Here is a 12316-nt window from a genome sequence, read left to right on the forward strand (position 1 = left end):
AGTGAAGATGAAGTGTTGTTCAGTTGATGATGACATAATTCGGGGATGCCGATTTGGTGGAAAGTATTGCATTCTAGTATGATGTTGAATTTTATGAGTGATTAGATAAAGTTTTGGGGTTTCTAAGTTGTAGAAAGCAATAGGAGAATCATTTCCGAAAAAGGAAATTTTAGGATACAGAGTGACCTGAATCCGGAATTATATGGAGCAGTTGATCTACTTGAGTTCTTATGCAAAACACATTGTCCTTGTATTGTAGGATTTGATTTATACTTAATAACACAAGTAATTCTATCTTATTCATTTTACTGAATCAAGAAATCAGCTACATCGACATTTTTCTGATTTTACGATCCTTGGTTACCTTCTCATCATCCTATAGTAAATCTCCGTTTCTTCTATATCCTGGCTTGATGTTGCTCTGGTGAAAATATGATCCAAAATAGTTTGACAATCCTCATGTTTCATCTCTACTTTACTCGTAAGTGGTGATGAAAATCAATGTGTGTCTGCTGCCATCGGCTCATTATAGTCTGAGATGTTTCGATTATTTTATGTAGCCCTTCCTTATCCATATGACCATGCAATAATCATCAGATAAAATTACAAGAAACAAAGGAGGGGTTTTCGCCCTTTTGCTTTGCATATCATACTTATTTTCATGGTCAGTCCTTTCGGACGTGCATGGGTGAACGTGCTTGGCTAAGGGAATGTGACTGGGATAATGAGCGGAGGCAGAGACTGGACATAGTTTGGGGCATGAAAATGTTTATTTTTGTTCAAAATGGTAAAGGTCGGAGCAGGGTGAGTAGAGTCGTCAAGTGTCCGAAGTGGAAAGGTTTTCGCTGATAATGATAACAATCGTTATTTGTTTCTTGGCTTTGTAGTTATGAATTGACCTCTGTTAACTGTTGTTTATCTAAGATTTCTGTTATTTCTAAAGAAATTATTTATCCATTAAACTGCAGCATCGCTTGGAAATTCAGGTACTGAATCAACTCTTCATAGCTTTTATCTGAATGGAGGGTGCTAAAAACTTTGAAGAAAATGCTCCTCCTGCACAAGTCCTTTCGTCGCTTGATAAAGATCAATCAGAAAGTTCTTCAAGAACCAAAGATGGGGATGGGGAAATGGAAGGTTCTAAATCAGCAATTTTAAATGATGATTTCAATGGGTTAAGTCCGGAAGCAAGTCTCAAATCTGTAATAGATGATCTGACTTCAAATTCTCGAACGGTGCCCGGTGAAATAGAAGCTTCAGAACATAATATTTCCACACCTGCGGTTGTAAATAATACCACACACGAAGTGGAAGAGAATATGGAATCACCGGTAGCAAATGACGTGGTTTCAACTTCACCAGTTGCACAAATGGAAATAAAAACTTCAGAACATAATGTTAACACACCTGTGGTTGGAACTGATGTCCCACATCCAACAAGCAGAAAATACTGGATTACTTGAAAGTCACAAAGGCAATAACTCAGAAATACTATTGCAACAAAGTTCGTCAAATATGTTGGAAAAAAATATAGGCGATGCCTCTGTGGAATGTGTAGGCAATAATTTTGATGGATCTGCAGTTGAGAAGGATGTCCCAGCTGCATCAGTCAGGGATCTAGACACGCATATGCCTCAAAAAGAAGAAAACTTAGAGGTCAAAATACTTGCGTGGCCGTCTCCAGAGGATGAAGATGCACCTTCTGTTTCATCTCCAGACGTGAGAAATGGTAATGCTGCTCAGCTCGTTGCCAAAGTACCTGTAAGTTCCTTGGAAAGTCAGAAATCCATGGGACATTCTCAACGGACCAATGATATTAAAATAAACAGAGGTCAAATTGACACAGCAGCACCGTTTGAATCTGTCAAAGCAGCTGTTTCGAAGTTTGGTGGAATTGTGGACTGGAAAGCCCATCGTGTTCACACTGTCGAGGTATAAACTCCTTTAATTCTTTTTTAACTTCCAGTAGGGGTCTTCTAAGTTATATATGAGAAGGAATTGGTTTTCATAACTATGTCTATTGTTCTCATGGATCATTATAAATCTTTAACACATGATTTCAATAAACCTTCACATAAAGATACAACTCTTCCCGATAAACCTTCACATAAAGATTGCTTTAAGTGATTCTGGTTGCATACAGAGACGAAAGTTCATTGAACAAGAACTGGAGAAAGCACAGGAGGAGATACCATCTTACAAAAAACAATCTGAAGCTGCTGAAGAGGCAAAAATTCAAGTTTTGAAAGAACTAGACAGCACCAAAAGGCTCATAGAAGAATTGAAGCTTAATCTTGAACGGGCACAAACAGAAGAACACCAAGCAAGACAGGATTCAGAACTTGCTAAGCTAAGGGTTGAAGAGATGGAGCAAGGGATTGCTGATGAAGCTAGCTTTGCAGCCAAGGCGCAGCTTGAAGTTGCCCGAGCAAGGCATGTGGCTGCAGTTACCGAGCTTAAAAGCGTTAAAAATGAATTGGAACAGCTCAAAAGAGACTATGCTGTGCTGGTGGCGGAGAAAAATGCAGCGGTGAGCAAGGCAGAAGAAGCCTGTCGCTGCAGCAAAAGAAGTTGAGAAGTCAGTGGAGGATTTGACCATCGAATTAATTACTGCTAAGGAGGCTTTGGAATCTGCACATGCAGCACATCTGGAGGCAGAGGAACATAGGATTGGAGCAATTATGGCGAAAGAGCAAGACACTCTCAATTGGGAGAAGGAATTAAAGCAAGCGGAGAAGGACTTGGAGACACTGAAACAGCAGATTGCTTCTACGAAGGATCTCAGATCTAAGTTAGACAGTGCAACGACATTACTAACGGATTTGAAAAAGGAATTGGCAGCTTATATGGAATCATCGGTAAGTACGGAACTGAAGGAGCCAGAAAAAAGAACCCGAGGTGATATTCAGGCTGCTGTTGATTCAGCAAAGAAGGAACTTGAAGAAGTTAAACTCAGCATTGAAAAAGCAACAGATGAAGTTAAAATCTTGAGGGTGGCAGCTACTTCGCTAAAATTTGAACTGGATCGAGAAAAAGCAGAACTTGCCGCCATTCAACAAAGGGAGGGAATGGCATCAATTGCAGTTTCATCTCTTGAAGCTGAGCTGAACCGGACAAAGTCCGAAATTGCTCTTATTCAGGTGAAGGAGAAAGAAGTGCGAGAGAAAATGGTGGAACTTCCCAAGCAACTACAAGAGACAGCTCAGGAAGCTGATCAGGTGAAGGAACTTGTTGAAACGGCCCGTGAAGAGCTTCGAAAGGCTAAGGAAGAGGCAGAACAGGTGAAGGCAGGAGCAAGTACAATGGAAAGTAGACTGCGTGCTGCTCAGAAGGAAATTGAAGCAGCAAAGGCTTCTGAAATGTTGGCACTAGCAGCTATAAATGCGTTGCAAGAAAGTGAATCTGCTCAAAAAAACGACGAGGACTCACCTACTGGTGTAACTCTTTCGTTAGAAGAGTATTATGAGCTTAGCAAGAGAACTCACGAAGCAGAAGAGCAAGCCAACATACGGGTGGCGGCTGCTATTGCCCAAATTGATGAGGCGAAGGAGTCTGAGTTGAGGGCCTTGAAAAGGCTTGAGGAAGTCACACAAGAGATAGCTGAAACGAAAAAATCACTAGAAATTGCAATGCTTAAGGCTGAGCAAGCGAAGGAAGGAAAACTTGGTGTAGAGCAGGAACTACGAAAGTGGAGGGCTGAGCATGAGCAAAGACGCAGAGCTAGTGAATCTGTTCCACCAGCAATTAACGTGAGTAAAAGCCCACGAGCAAGTTTTGAGGACTCGAAAGCTTATGAACCGAGAAATTTCATCAGCATCCCCGATGTTTCCACTCTTCATCAAAGGTTGAGTCCAAGGTCATACACCAGCGTCACAGAAAATGATTCGTCACCCGATGTAAGAGCTCCCATCAAGAAAAAGAAAAAGTCGTTCTTCCCACGGATTTTCATGTTCTTGGCTCGAAAGAAGGCACAAGCTAATAAATCAGCTTGATAGTTTGTCTATACTACTGAAGAATGTTTTTTAATTACAATGTGGTATATGTTTGGCTTGCTTTTGTCAGATTTTTTTCCTGAGTTTCACCTCAGCTGAATCTTGTCTCTTTAGAATTATAGTCTGTATTTATACACGCTGATTGTTGTATTTATGTGTAAATTAGATTAATAGTGGAATAAGTCTTGTATGACTTGCAAAGAACTGAAATGGTACAGTGAAGAATGTGTTTGGGGATTTAAAATCTCTTGTTTCGATTTTTTAAATATTTGTATGTTAATTTATAATTATATGCCTTAGTTTGCATGTTAAAGCCCTCCCATAACGAATAGGCATGTATACACTTCCATTACCTTGTTTGGATCGCACCAGATATATCAAATAATGTATGCGTTGAGATTAGGATACTTGAATTTCATAAATCTGGAGTCGATGCGGCGGCGGCGGCTAGGGGTGTCGGCCGAAATTATGTTTCCAACGGAAAGTGGTTGGCCGAAAGTTGTATTGAGATGGAAGGGAGATTTTTCTTTGTGTATTTGTGTGTTGTATGGTGGTACTAGTGTTTGATAACATATTTATTATAATGCACAAGTCTATGTTACTAGGATTCCTAATCCTAATGTCTTTAAAGACTCTTTCTTTTCATTAATTAGATTCTCGTGTAATTATATCATGTATTAAATAACTGGTATTTAATTTCCTTGAATAACTAATTAGTTAATTAATTCTAGACCACTTTAGAATATTTTTATGATAATTTTGTACACATTAGTAGTCACTGCTACTAATACTATTATTTAATTAGTAAATTCTAAAATTCACTAAATAAATAATTATGAACTGAGTATAACCTTAATCGACGATCTGACAGTGTTGATATATCAAGGATACGAATCTCGTTCTTATAATGAAAATTAAAAATTTCAAAGATCAAAATTTTCACTGATCTATTTTTGACGGCTGTCAGTTTTGTGAACTCCTTCACAAAAACTAGCAGTCTCACTCTCCTTACTCAGTTAGCATTCAAGCTAACTTTCATTTCTTTCATACTATAGAATCAATTTATAAATTCATTTAAAGTCATTCAGTTTGATCTCTATCAAGCTACAGTCGCCAAATTCAACTACTTGAATTTTGACTATCTCAACGGGAACATAGAATCCGTTAATTGTGTGACCTTCAATAGTCCAAGGATACAACTATTTGTGGTTCACAAATCCATGTGATTCAAAATAACATTTATTCTTATTCGGGCTTATCCTAATTAACCTCGTTATTTTCATTAATACCTTGATCAAGAATGTTAAAACTCATTTCTGATTGCACTCATCGGATCATGATAAGAGCTTCTAGTAGCACATCATCTCATGATCTCCTAAGTATCACTGATAGTGTCCAAGAATCTTAAGTTATGATTAACGTACAGTACGGTCCCTTTAACTCATATATTCCAATCGAATCTGCAACCATTGATATATCGAGATTTTCATATGATTCGATAACGATGTGATGTATCTTTGAGTAATAATAGTGGTATGATATATGCAACTAAGGAAACACTTTTCCAAAAATGCACATGTCTTACTTTGGCCAGATTCATTGCATTATTAACTCATCAAATCATACAGGATATCTTCACTAGTAGCCAAACTGTGAATCCCGGCCGACTACAATGTATTTTAAAGAGTTCGATTCAATATATTTAATTCTATGTATTTCGAAACTAGATTCAACCTCCCCACGATGACCCTCAATGGAGTCAGTAAACATATCGAATTTCATGCTAGTATGTAGAGCCTCTACGTTGTCTCGGGTTAAAGGACTAATGATGTACAATCATAGTCGCGTACTATTCCACTAGATAAGTGATAACTACTTAGAAATTTTGAGAGAAGTTGTTCAGTGCATCATCAAAAGATCACCCATATGTATGAATGAACATCTTCATACTCTTACCAATGAAACATGGCGTTTACATCACATATGAAAATCTCAAACTCAAGCAACATTTATTCTTGTTTTAGGGAGCTGATTCGACTAGGAACCTATTTAAAATATATGGTACACTTCCTAAGGAGTTTCATAATTTACATCGGAATCGTTCTCGAGGTATTCTTGGATTATCTCAGAAAGGCTATATCGCGAAAGTTCTCAAGCAATATGGGATGCAAGACTGTAAACCAACATATACACCTTTGGCTAAGGGAGACAAATTTAGTCTCGAACAATGCACCAAGAATGATTTTGAGGAAAAGGAAATGCAGAAGATTCCATATGCATCTACAGTAGGGAGTCTGATATATGATCAGGTCTGTACACATCCAGATATTGCGTACGTTAATGGAATGTTGGGATGATATTTAAGTAATCCAAGACTGGAACATTGGAAAGCAGTCAAAAGAGTTTTATGGTACCCACAGAGAACAAAAGATTACATGCTCATATAGCGGAGCTTGGATCGGCTTGAGATCATTGGGTGTACTGACTTCGATTTTACTGGATGCCAAGATAGTAAGAAATCTACATCGGGTTACATCTATCTCCTTGCCGGAGGTGTCATTTCCTAGAAAGTTCTAAACAGTCTCTATAGCCTCTTCCACTATGGTAGCTGAGTTTGGAGCGTGTTATGAGACATTCAATCAGTGGAATATGGCTGCAAAATTTTGTCACGGGAACATTGCGACAATAAATCAGCAATTACGTATTCCAACAACAAAAGGAACTCGACATAGTCAAAACACAATGACATCAAGTTTTTGGTTGTTAAAGAAAGAATTGAGAGTGGAAAGTTGCCTATTGAGCATATCGGTTCAAACTCTATGGTTGCGGATCTGCTTACTAAAGGACTACCACCCAAACAATTTCATTAGTACATTGCTCGTATGTATGTTATGTCAATTGAGGAAATTCAATTTTAGTGGGAGTTTGTTATTTTAGATGTTTTTCAGTTATAGACATTTGTTAATCACAATTGTGTAAATTTATTTTTTGCAGAAATAAATTTCAAGTTAAGTCGCTGTGAGACCCTGAGAATAAACAATAGTCCAACAACTTTTAAAATAGTTTTGATGGCATTTCTGTAAATAAGTTAAAAAATATTCAATTTATTTTGATGGCATTTTTGTAAATAAGTTGAAAAATAATGAAATAATTTTATGAGCAAAATGGTAATTAGTGACACATGTTATTAGCATAACTGTCTGAATATTAGTCCAAATGAAATGAAACTAATTTCTTTGGAAAGCTAATACATAGTGCTAAGACTTTCGTGTTTTGAGTTTTGAAAAATTTGATCGTTTAACTGGTCCAAAAGGATATAGTGACGTTAAAATATTAAATAATATATATTATATTATTTCATTAATATAATATTAAAAAAATAAAAAAGAGATGAATTTTAAACGTTCAACGTAACTTTCAGAAAGATACAGAAAGGTAGAGATGAAAGGTGAGAGAAATAGGCTTTTGATTTTTCTTTTCGATCTTGTGACTTATCAAATTATTCAATCGACGAACCGAGTTCAGTTTTGGGATCCTTGACACGAGGTCTTCTATTTGAGGTATAAATTTTATAGTTTTGGTGATAGTTGAAATTCGTTGATTTTTTGAATAAATCCGATAAATTGTTAAATCATACAGAAATTGAAAATTGTTGAATAGTATATGATTTTAACTAAGAAGAAATGATTATAGTGATGTTATTTTGAATTATTCCTAATTTACTATAATTAGGGAATTTTAATCGTTGGATTGAGATTGAAGAATTATTTGTCAGTTACTATTAATTCTGATTATATATGTGGTAGATAACCGACAAGAAACTAAGTTTTGAAGTCGGAATTGAATTATGTTATGATTTCGATTTGATATAAATTATTGAAGTTTCAAAAGATATTTGGAACTTATATTGTTGATTTTGAATGATGTTATTGAATTAAAATGTATATGTTATTGATGTAAATAGATTATTATACTGATATCTTCAAAGCTTTATCGACTGGAACGAAGAATTGAGGTATGTTGCGACCGAGTAACATACGACATGTATATGTATCATATGATATATGTTGGATTGACTTGATTGATTGGAATGAGAATATATGTCTATATGCCTTATTTATTGATTTGATGTAGCATACATGACATACACGTTGAGCTATGATCCTTGGATACCTTGATATGATTGTATTTGATTATAGGGTTTGTGAACACTATGCTATGTTTGGTATTACATGATCCTTAAAGCATAGTCATTTGTGGCCACGATGATTGATTGAGATTTGGGATTTGATGACGCTTTGTCGACGCTATCATACGAGTATCCCTTATTGAGGTCGGTGTGCCAGCTCGAGCATTGATTTGATAGCGATTCGAATGGGCATTTGATCTGATACCTCCACGACATACATGCATTGTATATCATATTTCGTTGTTTAGATACTTGTGGTATATATTGTGGTTGTTTCAGACTGAGCTTTGCTCACTCCAGAGGGGGCTGTTGTTGTTTTTGTATGTTGACAATGACAGATACTTCAGGTTATCAGGAAACCAGAGATAGTACTTCTTGAGGGAATCATGGTTGATTTGAGGTTTCGTGGTCTTTCCCGGTATATATGTATATGTATCTATATACCGGGATATGTCCCGAGGATATGAGTTTGGTTGTATGTAGTTGCTTTGGATTACGTGTGGGCTTGTTTTATATTGTGACGTGTTGAGACGAGACTATATTATATACTATTTTAAGTATTATAATTGCAATTGAGACGTTTTGGGCTCATTGTAAAGAAAAATATTTACTCGTTTTTCGCTATAATTAATTAACCCTAATCAGATTTTATTGTATTAACGATTAGGAGTTAAGGGCCACACAGTCACACTCTGATTATGGTTTAAAATTTGATCTCGATAAAAAGTAAAATCAGGTTGGAAATAGACATGTTATAATCACAATGCATGAAATCTCCATGCTATACATTCACTTCATAATCCATGTCATTCAGTTGTGTTGGCATATGTGACCATTGATTGGTCTAGTTACCTTGAATATAGAGAAGGATGCTTTGATCCTATGTTGATGTGATTGATGGATCAGACTAGTTATAGATACATTTCGAAATGACAATGTTTTTGAGCTCATAAGCTTATTTTCACAAACATAATGTTAAGGCTACACATATAGCCCAAGTGGAAGATTGTTGGATCAATTTTATTTATATTACCTTATATGTGAATAATTATGCATTGTGAGTTGTCTATTAAATTAAACCCAAAATAAAGTGATAAACTAAGGTTTCAGGTTATTGGGCTTAAAAGTATCTAATAGGTTGTGAGTCTTTAACGTGTAGAGAAATAAGTGTAATTTCTGTTTTTATGATGAGCTTAAAACAGAAAATATCAGAAGATAATGATATACATTATTTACATATGGGCCATTGTCCTCAGATCGCTCGACATTTTGTTATCTATTATTTTCCCCATTAAGAAATTAGTTCAGTGACAAAAGGTAAAGGATTCTCTTAAGGAAAGAGCGCATAGATCTGGAAGATCAAGACATGTTCTAAAGATTTCAGAATTATGGCTTCAGGTAGGCTTTCGCTTAAGTGTTCAGTCAAATTCTTAACAATTTAGTATGATGGATTCTTTGGTCTATGAATTTTTTCCAACATCTCATTCGGTGATTCCTCAATTTACATCATATGGGTATTTTTTAAAGCTCAAATATGAGGATTCAACCTGCTATTTTTGTAATTTTAAAGATTAAACTATGGTGATGTCTTATCTTTCTAAATAGCTTATTTATACTCTTCATCTTCATTTGTACACTGCAAATTCCTTTTTCCAAACCATTTTTTGTTATTGTTATTGTAGTCCTACTTACTTGTTTATTTTGTCCACCATATTTTATGGCATTCCAATCTACAATTCTTTTTTAAAATTTACTTTTATTCTTTACTATGTACCTAACTATGCAATTACCTGTAAAAAATTATGAATAATTAAAAAATTAGGGGGTGTGTGTATATATATGAATGTGAAGAATAGATGTTAAATTAATTCAAGATTTGATAGTTACAGATACCTCGATAATATTCAGTCTTGACCCAGGATAAGAGCTGATCAAGGGCCCGAGGAGGTGGTGAGGAGGCGCCGGTCCACACGGAGTACGGAAACTAGTTTAAAATGGAGATAATCCTTGAAAAAGAAGGAGATTGAGTGAGTTGAGAGAGGAGGATGAGGAATTAATGGAATATGCTCCTCTCGGCCTAAAGAGCACAACTTTCTACCTCGAGGTCGTGGATGATCCCCGGACCACCAACTTCAGACCAGTACAGGTAGGATACTACTATGAAAGTGCAGATTCGGAAGAGGACTGCATCCATGCTACATTGTTGCACATGCCGTATAAAGTTCAAAGTCTCCCAAACTGGATTGGTGAGAGTAGCATAGCAGTGATTCAATCAACTCGAGCCACATTTAATTACCTTGTTCCAGGACTTTAGCGGGACCTTCCTAGACCAGCTCACAAGAAGTAAGAAGTATAAGAATACTGCTTTGATTATGTTTGATGTGAAGGGGATAAATGGATAAACTCTAAGGAAATTTATGAGATGCTTCAATGTTGTGGCCCTAGATGTCTCGACGTGTTCATTAGAGATGTAGATCAGCACCTTCACCCAGGCTCTAAGGGGGGAGGATACCTGCTTTGATCTCTAGTCAAGAGACCCGATCACATATGAGCGCCTGACCAAGGCTGGAAAGTACATCAAAGAGGATGAGGCCCTGGCATTAAAGCTCATGACCCGGAGGTCATTCTGTAAGTTCAGGAGGGTGAGATCCTATAAATAGATCTCATGAACCTTGAGGTCATTCTATAATTCCATGTGGATGAAGTCCTGGAAATAGAGTTCACGACCCCTTAAGTCATTTCTTTAGTCCAGGTTGATGAGGCCGAGTTAGATGAGTCCCTAGCCAGAAGAGCTCATGACCCATAAGGTCATTCACTAAGTCCAGGTGGATGAAGTCTTGGCAAGAGAACTCGTGATCCTTGAGATTATTCACTAAGTCCAGGAGGATGAGACTCAACCATTAGGTCTCATGACCCCCAAGACCATTTCTTAAGTCCAGGAAATTGAGGTCCTGACAAAAGAGCTCATGATCTTTGAGATCATTCACAAAGTCCCGGAGGATGAGGTCAAACTCTTGCAACAATAAAATTCATCTATATTGCAACAATAAAATTCATCTAATCCATCTAATCCATTTATTCCATAGATGAATTTTATTGTTGCAAAAGTCCTGGAGGATGTGGTAACGTTACCACATTCCCTAAACTTTTCTTATCGTTAATTTGAGGTCAAACTCTTGCAACAATAAAATTCATCTAATCCATTTTGTTTGTAATCATTCTTAGCATGTAGATACTTTAGTACAGAGTAATCAGAATAAAAAACAATTTTGTGTAAACAAGGTACGAATGAAATGTATCAAACACAAATACTATATCAAGTATTTCTTTCTCAGTAGTCGCATAATTCAGTTGAGCCTCATTCAAAGTCTTAATTGCATAGTATATAAGGTGAAATACCTATTTTTTTTGCCTAAGGATGACACCCAAAACATTGTCAATAGTATCACACACGACCTAAAATGGTAGATCCCAGTCAGGAGAAACTAACACGAGTGTAATCATTAATCTCTCCTTCACTGTTTTGAAGACCGGCACACAATCAGAATTAAAACCAAATGCCACATCTTTCATTAACAAAAAATACAAAGGTTTAGCAATCTTAGAGAAATCTCTAATAAAGTGCAGGTAAAACCCGGTGTGTCTTAGAAAATTCTAACTCTCTTTATTGATGTTGTTGGAGGTAAATTCTTTATAACTTTCTTCTTAGACTTGTCCACCTCAATTCTTTGCTCGAAAACAATCCTTATTTATCATAAATGAAACTTTACCCCAAACCAAGTTGGTCTCCTCACATCTCAAAAAAACCATATTTAAATTCTTCAAGCAATCATCAAATAAGGAGCCAAAATAGATAAATTATCTATGAATACTTGTAAGAAATTTTCAATCATATCATGGAAAATATCAGTCGTGCATCTCTGAAAAGTGATCGGGGCATTACATAAACAAAAGAGCATACGTCTAAATGAAAAAGTGTCATATGGATAGGTGAAAGTATTTTTCTCTGGGTCATCAGGCGCTATATTGTTTTGATTGTATACCAAATACCCATCTAAAAAGCAATAAAATTCATGCTCCGCCAATCTATCTAGCATTTGAGCAATGAAGAGAAGGAGAAATTAATCTTTACGGG

The 12316-nt window shown here is 36.3% G+C and overlaps 1 pseudogene; it reads left to right on the forward strand.

Moving 5' to 3' along the window:
• The first annotated feature begins 94 nt into the window (after positions 1 to 94).
• LOC140820335 (protein WEAK CHLOROPLAST MOVEMENT UNDER BLUE LIGHT 1-like) lies at positions 95 to 4260 on the forward strand (annotated as a pseudogene).
• The last annotated feature ends 8056 nt before the right edge of the window (positions 4261 to 12316 follow it).

This window comes from Primulina eburnea, chromosome 18, assembly GCF_022965805.1.
Source record: "Primulina eburnea isolate SZY01 chromosome 18, ASM2296580v1, whole genome shotgun sequence".
Taxonomy (NCBI): domain Eukaryota; kingdom Viridiplantae; phylum Streptophyta; class Magnoliopsida; order Lamiales; family Gesneriaceae; genus Primulina; species Primulina eburnea.